Source organism: Salarias fasciatus, chromosome 19, assembly GCF_902148845.1.
Source record: "Salarias fasciatus chromosome 19, fSalaFa1.1, whole genome shotgun sequence".
Lineage (NCBI taxonomy): Eukaryota > Metazoa > Chordata > Actinopteri > Blenniiformes > Blenniidae > Salarias > Salarias fasciatus.
In genome coordinates, this window is record NC_043763.1 from 2,802,358 (window position 1) to 2,814,691 (window position 12,334).

Sequence of the window (12,334 nt, forward strand, 5' to 3'; positions counted from 1 at the left end):
GCCGTTTCATTTGTCATAAGGCGTAAGTGGCAGCGGCTCTAAATCAGCAGCAGGAAGGGCCCTGACGTGTGCAAATAAACATGGAGAGTAGCCCGCATGAGGCTGCGCCGCCCGGGCCTCAGCTGGCCTCGTGTTTTCTCTGGCGTCGGCCGGAGAGAGCCAGCGTCTCGTCTGAGGACGGAAAGCAAAAAGCTGGGAAAAGTGTTTCTGCCTGCAAGGCAGAGAGCGTCCCAGGTATCCATAACCACAGAGAGGTGTGTGTGTGTGTGTGTGTGTCAGAGCAGGGGGACGGGGTGAGGCGGGTGATGAGGGACAAAAGGATCTTTTTAGGTCTGCTCTCAGAGGGGGGAGGAGGGGGGAGGAGGAGGGGGGCAGACAGATTTTCTTACCAATGATGCATAGATCTGACAATGTTCCTGGCTGGTGGAGCCAGCAGCAGTGTGCCAGCATGTGTGTGTGTGTGTGTGTGTGTGTGTGTGTGTGTGTGTGTAGGCCTCACCCTGACGGCACACCAGGGTCAGCATGGGGACACTAATGAACGCGCTCATAAAGTAAATCTATAAATATTCTCGTACCTGCATGTTTCTCCGCTTCCAGTTGAGTCAGGCTTAAGTTAACCCCGAGCGAGCGTGTGTGGATAACTCCAGGATCTATTCCTGTCTCACTGCAGGCTGATGGCCGTCTCATAGCGCCTCATAGAACTGAGTCCAAACACTGACATCGATGTTTAGTTTTCCCGTTTTTGAGCTGGAGAAACATCTTTTCCTTTCAGTCATTCCCCTCATCCATAAAAACATCAGAAACGACGAAATACTGAGCAAAACTTTATAAAAAACAAAGAACTAGTGAATGTTTTAACATATCCAGTGCTTCTAGTGAGATTTTTCTTCATAGTAATCCTTCTGAAAATGATGTATATTAGACTGTAAACCAGGGATTTTTAACAGCATGTTGTGAATGTTTTACTGAAATTCAATAACAAATGTAGATAATTTAGAGCTTTTAAAGCAGGAAGTAGTGAAATATGTATGATTTTTATCACCGTCTTCACCATACTGGATGCAGGGTGTTTTACATTGACTTTAACCTCTTTAAATATCCTTGGACAACATTTCAATTTGCATCACCTCTAAAGGTTAAAGGTTAAAGGTTAAAGGTTAAGCAAGTGGTTGTTACAGTTGAGTTTACAGTAACTCTGCAGGAAAATGACTGCAGGTTAATGTTTTGTCATCATGGGGCATTTAGAGGTGTTGACATGTTTTACGTTTAGAAGCTAGAAAAGTGTAATCATGGTTCATGACAGAGTAAGAACTGAAGAAATAAACGTAGCTCGATGCGAGCGATGGAAACAGCTCTGCGGTCGGCCGCTGGTGTTCCACGCTGAGGAACCCACAGTTTGCTTCAGACTATTAGGATTACAGTCCGTCCAGCGTGCACGGAGACATTAGCGTGTTTGAGGCATGTTAATGGTGATGATCGGTGATGAAGCGGCGGCGAGCCGAAGACAGCCTCCTCTCAAGGCGCAGGGAGCCGTTCAGGAAGCGGCCATGTGACGGAGCTGAAAGAAACATTTATCTCTTCCCTTCAGTTGTCTGAGTGATGCATGACCCGGCTTCAGACTGCAGGAGGAGGAGGAGGAGGAGACGCCGCTGACAGTCCCAGACTATTAAGGTGTTAAATAGCATGTTGTGTGTCGAATGAAGGACAGCATCATATACATTACAGAAGGAAGAGGACGGGGGGGGGGTTTCTAATACGTTACAAGGAGGGAAAACAGCACAAGACAAGACGAGACGTGCAAAAAATATGGAGAAAAAAACAGGACTGGTATAAAAGAAGAGTGGCCAGGAGGCATGAGCTCATGTAACAAACCCTTCCTGAGACAAAGCCAGCTCTGGTTGCTCAGAATCAGATATGTGTATTTTTGGAGCTGGGAGAGAAAGGCGATCGTGGCGTCGGTGTCGCAGGTTTGGCTGCAGTCTGGGACATTTCTGGAACACCTTTCAGGTCAAAACTCATCCCTTCAATGCAGGTTTGATGGATGATATTAAGGGAAAAGGACGAATGAGGGCTGAACTGATCTGACTGCTGGAAAAATACCGTCGGGAAAGCAGCAAAGCAATAAGACAAAAACTGCAACAATTTCAAATGTGAAGATTTATGAGATAATAAAACCGTCAAACTAGCAGGTGGGAATATTTTTATTGCTTCTGAATCCAAAAACAGTCCATAATAACATCCATTAATGTGAAGAAGCTGCGTGCAGCAGCTCATCCTCCCAGACGGCCACATCATTAAAAACATCCTATTCAAAGTTAACAGCTGGATTTTTGATTCATGCTCTGTTCGTCCATTTATTTCTCAATAAAAAAAACTTCAATGAAACACCAAAGCCTTTTTTTAGTGTTTTAAGGTGTTTTAAATGTGTGGCGGCATGGTGGAGCAGTGGTAAGTTTTGCACAAGTTAACAGGTTTGACTCTTTCTGTGTGGAACTCGTATTTTCTTTCTGTGCTTTTGTGAAATTTCTCACTACATTTCCTTCATAAGTCTGTAGTTGAACCTTTTGATGATCGCATCTGTTAAGTAAACTCATTTTTCAAACAGTTTCAGCAGCATAAACTGTAACAAACAAGATTAAAACACAAATGTAGCTCATGTAGGATGGATATCATCCATATGTTTAAAAAAACAACAAACTGGTCTGATCGACATCAAAAAAACAAACTGGAACTAAATATTCCAATAAAAACTCTCCCACTCTGACAGTGAGACTAATTTTCTTCGACCGAATGACAGAAACAAGTTCATGTTGCCTGTTTTGGAAGCACGCTGGACTTGATGTTTTCCAGATTTTGAGAATAAATCTTTTTGCTTTTACCATGTTCAGAAGCAAGACAGTTTGACTGTCTGATGGTGAAGATAAAGAGTCTTCTGGACGTCCAAAAACAGCCTGTTTCAAGTCGCCGTCAGGGACGAGGGAGACGGGATCCTGTCATAAACCTCCCAGCAGATACCATCGAGACGGAGCAGATAATGCAGGCCAGCAGAATCTGAAGCACGGTTTTAAAACCTGGCCAATAAAACGTCAAACCAGGTCACTTTTGTCACTTTAAAGGACTGTTTACTATAAATGCACCGCTTCATTTACTGATGTTTATGGAGAAGTTGCAGAATTCAAGGGTTCCGTCAGTCAGTGGAATCAGATTAAATCAAAAGGCAGCTCTGTACTTTTTGTGTCAACAAATGAAATCATAAGGACGAGAAATAATGTACTTATTTAAGCCACAATTATTATTTCAGTGTCCAGAGCCTGACAGAGCCAGTTTCAAATGAGGGGTGTCAAACTTACGGCACGCAGAGCAAAACGGGCCCAAGGCGGTCCGGAGCAGCCCGCAGGACGAAACTCACAAAACGTTAAAGTTACAGAGAAAATAATCACTGAAACGAGAGTAATGAAGCAGTGAAAGCTCGCTGCGATTGCTTGGCATCGGCCTGACAAGACTGAACCAGAAAGTGTCTGGATTATCAGAAAAGCAGGCCAGAGACGTCAGATTGAGCTGTGTGGTGGTGGTATTTCATAAAATGCACCTAAACATGTGTCGACCACAACTCTCACGTTACACACCAGTCATCTGATAGTAAGAACGTTCTGTTCATATTCCAGACTTCCTGATGCTTTGATAACAGTTATTGGGACTCATTGACAGAAAAATCTGAAGTATTTTTTGACTAAACACTTTGTCAAAACTGATGGTTTTGCTCCGAGCAGCATATTGTCATTTTAATGTTACACTCTGTCTCGTAGAAAACAGCCTCCCCCCTCCCGTCCTCGGCTGCCTCGACCCCAGATTCCTGGTCAAGACGTTCAGTGATCTTTATTTATAGGTCATCATGTTAACTTTTTGCTGCTCTCGGTATGTGTTCCCTGAAATCATATCTAGTGGGATCTGACTGTTCTGAATGTTTGGATTCTGAATTCATGTTTCAAAAAGCCCTCTGTGACTTTACGCTATGAGCAGCAGACGAGCGGAAAGCATAAACAGTTAGCTCTGGTACTGTTTGGGCATTTGTTGACCCGTGACGATTGTGAAAGACAAATTGTTAAAGAAACAACTCGGTCATTCTTCTCCCCGCCGGGATTCAGTCCAGTTGTAATTATCATCACAGAGGAGACAGATTCTGGACCCGACCGGGCCTGATTGCATCCTGGAGGGAGCCAGACGGAACCCAGTGCGCTTCAGGAGGATGATTTCACCGTGGAATTAATAATTGACTATTCTGCAGATTGTTACCACTGCACACGCGCACACACACACACACACACACACTCGGGCTCAGGGGGTTTTCTGGGCGGGGTCGGGGTGGCAGACACAACAAGAGGAAGTGGTGTGTGTGGGATACTGGATAATGAAATCTAGCTCACACTCCCGAGGGGCATCACCTCACCTATCCCGGGGCTCACGGATAGCTCGGGTAACCAGCCGCCCCCCCGACTTCACACACACACGATCCACCCTCCCCACACACACACACACACACACACACACACACACACACACACACACACCACAGCAGCCCCGAGGCCCTGCAGCCAGCAGCCGTTTGGTGACGCTGGAGTGACAGCAGCCTGAATCTGAGCTGCCATCTTGCCCCCCCCCCCCCCCCCCCCCGACCCCCCCTTCATCCTCAAACTCCAGAGCAGGATGAAATACCCTTCCTGGTTCCAAGTAGAGAGAGAGTGAAAAAAAAAAAAAAAAAAAAAAGAAGCAGAAGAAAAAAAGGAAAACATTCAGGAAATGAAAGTTGTAACTGGATCCTCTGTGTGCCAAACGTCTCCCTGAGCAGGGACAAAAGCTGCCGGCTCGGTTCTGGCCTGCAGACGACAGAGACGGCGGGACGATGTAAAATCAAGACGGGAGAGGAATGAGAGCGCAGGAGGACGGACTGGAAGTGAACTTTGATTCTTTCCTCAGCCTTTCAGGAGGAGGCCAGGCTGCTGCAGCGATGGAGCGCTCCTGCAGAGCCCCGCAGCCCACAGATATGCATGCACCAAGCAAAATAAACTTCCCATTCCGGCCCTGCAGCGTGTTTTTCGGAGGGCCTCTCCTCGGGGAGAGCCTTTACGACGCCGCGCTCACTACTTGTGGAACAGTCAAGTGTGTCCAGGACCAGGGGAAGCATGTCGACTTCTGACTTTCAGCAGCACAGAGGCCCCGACAGCCATTAATGACTCAAATCACTTTTCTCAGCTCCAGGCAGGGCTGTCAAACATAAGGCTCGAGGACCAAATCCAGGACACCAGAGGGTCCAGAGTTCTCTACAGAACTCTGCCCACAACACTGGGTGATTGTTTTGTTTTGTTCAATTACGTTTCTTTAAATGAGTTACTGTTTTGTTTTTAATGCAACACTAGAACTGAACAATAAATGTTTGGATCTGGACGACTTGAGATCAGATCAAAACCAAGGAAATCAGACAGAAAAGCAGAAGTTAGTAGGTAAAATATTAGACTTACACAACAGTGTACCACGTTGTGGCTTCTGGGTGGAGTTTGCACCTTTTACCTGTGCATATATGTTTTGTTTTTATTTCAATTAAATGGAAAATGAAGGAGGAAGTGTGTGTGTGTGTGTGTGTGTGTGTGTGTGTGTGTGTGTGTGTGTGTGTGTGTCTGTGCTTGCCCTATGATGGACTGACTCCACTGTACCGGGACGATGAGGATGATAAAGCATTAAAGCAGACAAGAGGACGGACGGATCGAATGAAAGGTTTGGAAAAATGATGTTTCTGTAAAGAACTTTTGGAAACAATTTGATATTATACTGCAGATTTTAAGATGCACTTACAGTACAACCATCAGAAGCTGATAAATGTAATTCACAGCACATCAGCTGTGCGATCAGACCTCAAGAGGCTCCGGTCCAGACCACAACCAAAAATTAAACTTTAGAGTTTAAATTCAAAGGTTATCGTGACACAATACTTTACCGTTGAGGGCCACTGCAGATGAAATCGGGCGGTTCGTGACCCCTGAACTCCACAGCGAAGCCCCGACCCACTGCCCCACCGGGCCGCCCCGGCAGCGGGAGCTGGGGAAAAAGCCCCGCTGGTCCTCTCACTGCCGCCTGGTGCATTTGCAGCATGGTGTCAGTCGGCGGCGGTAATTACCAGGCTCTCTCCGGGTTACTGCTACACCGACGTGCCACCGGCTCTGGAATGCCAGCTAAGCTCTGTTATTAGGCTCGGAGCTGCCACCGGACAGGAGGCCCGACTCCAGCAGACTCACAGTCGCACTCTCCGTCCGTCCGGCCCGTCAGCAGGATGACTGATCGTCCTACAAAGTACAGGCTGAAGGGCCGAATTAGTGGGATCTTCATCATATGTAGGAAACATGTTTATTATATGCGGCGGCTGTAATTCTGCAGGGGAGAGATGTCGTCTCGCCGTGTGGCAGAACTACCCAGAGATCTTCATTCAGGCTGTATTGAACAGTGTGGAACGTTTCGGGGACGTAAAACAAGAGTCCCTGTCATCAACGCTCTGCCGTCTGCAGTCAGACTGCCCGGCCTCCAGGTTTACGCTCAAAACCAACACTCAACACACACACACACTCAAACAGCAGGGCAGGGTGTCACATGCTTATTGAGAATGACTGGAAAACAAACAAATATGATAAATGTAACTGTTTTTTTCACTCGGTCACAATAATTTCAGGGTTTTTCGAGATACTTTTAATATTTTTTGTAAAAATAAACAAAAGGTTTGGAAAGTGATGAAAAAATCAGATACTGATTCATCATGATGTATGTGTGAACAAAAATAAACTTCCGGTTGAAACATATTGACTTTTAATCAGCAGTTTTGAAGGTGCTGCGCAGACGGACCGGAGTCTGGGGGTCAGGGGTCAGGGGTCGGGGGGGAGACGTATCCCAGCAGCTCTTTCCTTTTGCATTCATGTTTGAAAGAAATAAGAGGAGTAAAACTGGATCCCAAGTATTTCTAGAAAAGGGAAGCACTGTGAAAACTCTGTTGTTGTTGTTGTTTTTGGTCAGATGAAGACGTTCAGAGTCGTAGTTTCAGGGTAGCTGACAGAGAGTGTGGTAATTGTAAAGTCATGGGAGAGTAAATGCAGAGGCTGACATCAGGGGTAACAGGAGGCTCTGCGGCTCCACTTCCTTGGAAAAACAGATTAATGCCCCCTCCCAATATGTGAACCCCTCCAAAAACCCGTCCTGAGAAGGTTTTCTGTGCATCCGATACGCGCTGTGACGACGTGCACGTCCAGGCCTGGAGGAGAGGAGCGGAGTCGGCCTCCCTCTCCGTCTCGGGCTTTGGCAGGTTTATAACTCTGACCCAGGAGCATGGCTGAGAAAGGCCCAAGGTGCTGAACTTCAACTTGGCGACAGCTGCAGAAACTGGAGACCAGATAGTTTAAATATAGACCCCCCCTAAACCCCCAACTGCTGCCCTTACTCTGCCTCGACACTTTCTTACACATGTAGGCTGGCAGCCTCCGTCACTAAACGCTGTCCTCTCATTTACACTCCGGCCTGAACTCCTGAACCTGCAGCCCCGTGTTTCAGTGTGACTGCAGCTCACTGGGTAAATATAGTCTACAAAACACAAACCTGACCTGCTGTCATGTTGTGGATTAAATTCATGAATAGTTTTGAACAGGAGGACTGAAATTTAAAACAAAAAAAATTAAAGTGTGGTTGAAAAATGTTCATCTTGTGTCTGAAAATGTAAATTTTTTCCCCCAGCTGTCTAGTAAAACAAGCTTGTTCTTCTTTTTGGTTCTTAGAGCGGTTCAGTTTATTAAGCATGTCTATTTTCTGGGTGTATTGAAACAGGTCGTGGTATTTCTCCATGGTGACTCATGTGCGACATCATGTGGCTAAAAACTGATACTACAACTACAGACTTCTTTCTCTTGTAACCAGGAAAATAACTTTTACTGACTAGTTTTCTTTGGGAAATCTTTCTTTAAATAGAAAATATTGTCTTACAGACCCACAGAGATTATGCAAATTGTAGAGAAAAGGCTAAAATATTACCAGAAAATAAAAACTAAAATAATTTATCTTTAAAACAATAACTATAAATAAGGAAAATTACATTTCAAAAGAGTGATAATGTGTTTGAAAGCTGTTATGTTTTCAGTTAATAGATGTTACTATTGAAATACAGGGCTACATGGTGCATCAGTGGTTCGCACTGTCACTTCACAGTGAGAAGGTCATAGGGTCAAATCCTGGCAGGGCCTTTCTGAGTGGAGTTTGCATGTTCTGCAAACTCCACTCAGAATGAAAATTTGATTTTATTTAGGAGTAAAATCGTACAGTATGTGCAATCTGAGAACATGATACTATTGCAATGACAATGTTTGTGGCACAACAAGACATCAAGCAAGACACTGAAATGCAAATCAATTTTACTGCATTCAGCAGGAATAAATTGCAAATCATGATGGAAATATAAAAATTAGCTTCTCTCTGAGAAATAAACATGGAAGCCATAAACATCCAGCACCTGAAGAGTTTCGACAGGGTTTTTTTTTTATTATTACTTGACCTTAAAGTGTTGAAAGATCATTCTAATCAAATTACCCAACGAGTTGATTTGTAGAAAATTAGCCGACTAATCGGGTACTAACCAGTAGACTATTATGACTAGTCTTCCCAATCTTACTCTGAACTCTCCAGCTTCCTTTCACAGTCCAAAAATACATTTACAATACTTTCACATATATATAAAATAGATGTGAGGTTAATTTAATTTATTGGCTCTAACTTATTGTGGATTGCTTTGTTTTATCTTTGGACATTGTAATATTCTTTGCACCTGGATTCATTATTTTTAAAACTGTGTGATATTGATCTTGCCTTTAGTTTCCTTTGTTAATAAATAAATAAATAAATAAATAAATAAATAAATAAATAAATAAATGCTCAAATTTTAATTTGAGGAGACCTTTTTCATAATGTTATAGTTTCTCTTTTCAAGAACTCATTTGAAATGGTTATCTAAAGGTTTAATATGTTTTTATTTGAGTAATTCATATCCGACTGTTACTCTGCTTGTGGCCAGTGAAACTAAACGTTGGGGATAAATTGTGTTGTTTTGTGGTCATTGGCTCCATCTAGTGGTTGAAAATAGAACTTCATTGAGGTTTTTTTTTTTTTTTTTACAATATTTTTAAAACATTAAAATACTTCAGATCTTCATGTCAAATGAATAAGAGTTTGTTTGCTTGTATTTGTATTTTGGGTTCTGTAGATATAGTTGTTGTTTCCTAGAATGTAAAATGTAAGATATCTTTGAATTAATTAATTAAAAGATTTAATAATTAATAAGGTTACTCTAATTTTGAATCATATGGGTGAAGCACTCTTCAATCCAGCTACCAGGAACATTTAATTTTTTGCATGTCACTACTGTTTTTGTTCCATTATTAGATTTTTTTGCTGATTTCTGTGAATGAAGTTTTTGGGGATCTTTGGAGCAGGGCTGGAATATTTGATGATGGATGTTTCTGTAGCGTTCTTGTTGACTTAATGTTGCCACAGATGATATTCACACTACTATCAACAGAGTCAGAGACGACAGCATCGCTCTGTACTTGCTGAAATCTCACTCATTCTCCATTTCCACATTTTGTCTCTTCTTTTCTTGTTGATTCAAGGACAGACTAGCTGCTACAGAGACTCATCTATAAGACTACAGAGATAGACTAGACATTAGATTGACTCAAAACACCATCTTGTGGCACAATACAGTATTACAACTGTATTTCTTGAGATAAATGCACATATGTCTCTGAGATAAAGTCAAATACTGCAGTGTAATGAATCACTGTACCGTCCAGTCTGTCCTCAGTTTTGGTTGTTCTTCCTCTTCAGCACCTCAAACTTTGCCATTCTTATCTTCACAGTTCCATTTTTTTCTTTCTAACAGTTTTTCTGTCAATTATTTTAGATCATTTTATGCATTTCAGCAAAAATTTAACATATTTCACCCCAAATAAAACCTTTTTTTTTAATAATTAATTAATTAATTAATCAGGAGGTAAACGGGCATTTACTGTTCTTATGGCCTTCAAATCTTTCATCTGCATGATAGGAAAAATATGACGAACGCAAGCATTTCACCATAGAGCACACCAAAGCTCCATCAGCCTCATGTAAATGAGTTTTCTAAAAAATAACAAAACAAAGAAAAGTTTTCTGAAGAGTTTTTTTCTGAGAGACAGTCATCAAAGCTGTTTTTTGCTCCCACAATGCACCACTGCTGTTTGTTGTCTCATTTCCAGTGTTTGGCTCAAAACAATGTGCAGTGTTAGTGAGTGACTGATCCAAATATTCATTCAAAGCAGGTTTATTTAAGATGAACTTGTCTATAATCTGTAAAACATTATCAATTATTAGCAATCAACTATTAGAAAAAAACAAACACTGTTTTTTTTTTCTCAAAAATATGCAGGTGAAAGTATAAAGTCAATAAGTCTCATGAACTATGATTAAAATTGCATTTTAAATAGTAAGAACTTCATTATACATTAATATCCACATTCATCCAGTCATTAATTTATTTTACAAGAATAAAATATCTACATTTATATCATAATTGTTTGGTTACAAACATGCTAATTGAAAATGTTTATCTTATGATTACAATTGAGGAGGTAAAAATCATCAACTTACGATTTTTAACTGTACTCAACTATGAGTAAATGTATATGTTTAAAGAATACTGATTAATGAGACAGGCAAAACAGTTACTTTATCAATGTATTTGACTAGTTTGTGTAGAATGCAGGTGTTTTTTCTCTGTCCATGGTTCTGAAACACTAATGCTTTATTTAACTGAAATTATAAAAACCTCAACACAGAGACTGGATCCAGATCAAAAGATCAATCAGAGAAAACAAATGTTCTGATTTCATGATCTGCTTCAAACCTCTACAAGGTCGTTCATGGGTCAAAGACACCAAAAACGTTTCTCAGTCATGGTTTTGATTTAAGTTAAACAAACATTAATCTCAAGAGAGGTTGTTGGGAAAAATCATATTTCTGTTTTATAAGGAAATGATCTATAAGGAATTCATGTAAGACAGATGTGTGTGTGTGTGTGTGTGTGTGTGTGTGTGTGTGTGTGTGTGTGTGTGTGTGTGTGTGCTAGTTTAAAGAAAACACAAACACACAAACGAGATAAAAGTGCAGTGTGATGAGGGGAAATGTTCTGAGTGATCTTAAATCTGTTGAATTGTTTCCTCCTAAAATACAGATACTTCCGGACTTCTGGCTCAAAACAGCTGAGTTCTCCAAGAATGTATGAAAGGTTGAAAATTCATGAAATCAGTCACCCTTCACACACACTCACAATATTTCATTAAAATCACTGCCACTGTAGTTTATTTTACTGCATTGAGCCACAAATAGTGTGATTTTGGAAATAATCAACCAAAATCAGATTTTCATTAAATACATTTGGAAAATATTTGATAGTAGGCATACTGTACCCTGGGTACCGTGCACATCATCGATTATGGAGTAAATGGGCAACATTTTATGTTATGAGAGATGTGAAGCATACATGTCAGTTTTCAGGGTCTCTCACACTTATTCTAAAATGTGCATTTTTAAATGCAGCAGATATCGCATCATTTTCTACAGAAATGTTTTTTATTTCCTCATTTTGTTTTTTACAGAAAATGTTTTGACCGCCTCAGCTGCTCATGCGCGTGTGAGACATGACCAGCAGGGGGAGACAGAGCCACAGTTTTCCTCCAGACGGGCTGACGCTTCCAGGCTGAACATCCTTTATTGTCTGAGAAAGAAAACATCTCACCGACCAAACACAAACACCTCCCAACTGTTATTTGCCCAAGGTTGGGAAACACTGATGGCAGGGAAGGAGTGGCTTTAAACAAATTATTTTTCATATAAATTCATGGCCTTTTGCACAATGAGCTGACAGATTTTTTTTTCCTTCTTTTCCAGGATTTTTTTTTTTTTTCATCCGATTAAGCTATTTTGGTGCCGCTTCCCCCCAACAGATCGCAGGAGCTGACCTTGTAAACAACAAACCATCGAGGGGTTAAAAAAAGAAAGTTGCTAGAGTGTTGAGGGGGTGGGGTGGAGGGAGGGGGGTAGGAAAAGGCTCTGAGTGGCCTCCATCAATTCTGGAGGAGGACGTCCACCTACTCTGTACAGTCCAACTATATACTCCATTATTAATATTAGTATTACCAGTATTTGCACCAATACATATATTAAAATAGCAAAAGACATTTTCTTTATGTCTGAGTCACTGTTCCATAAAACTCATTGC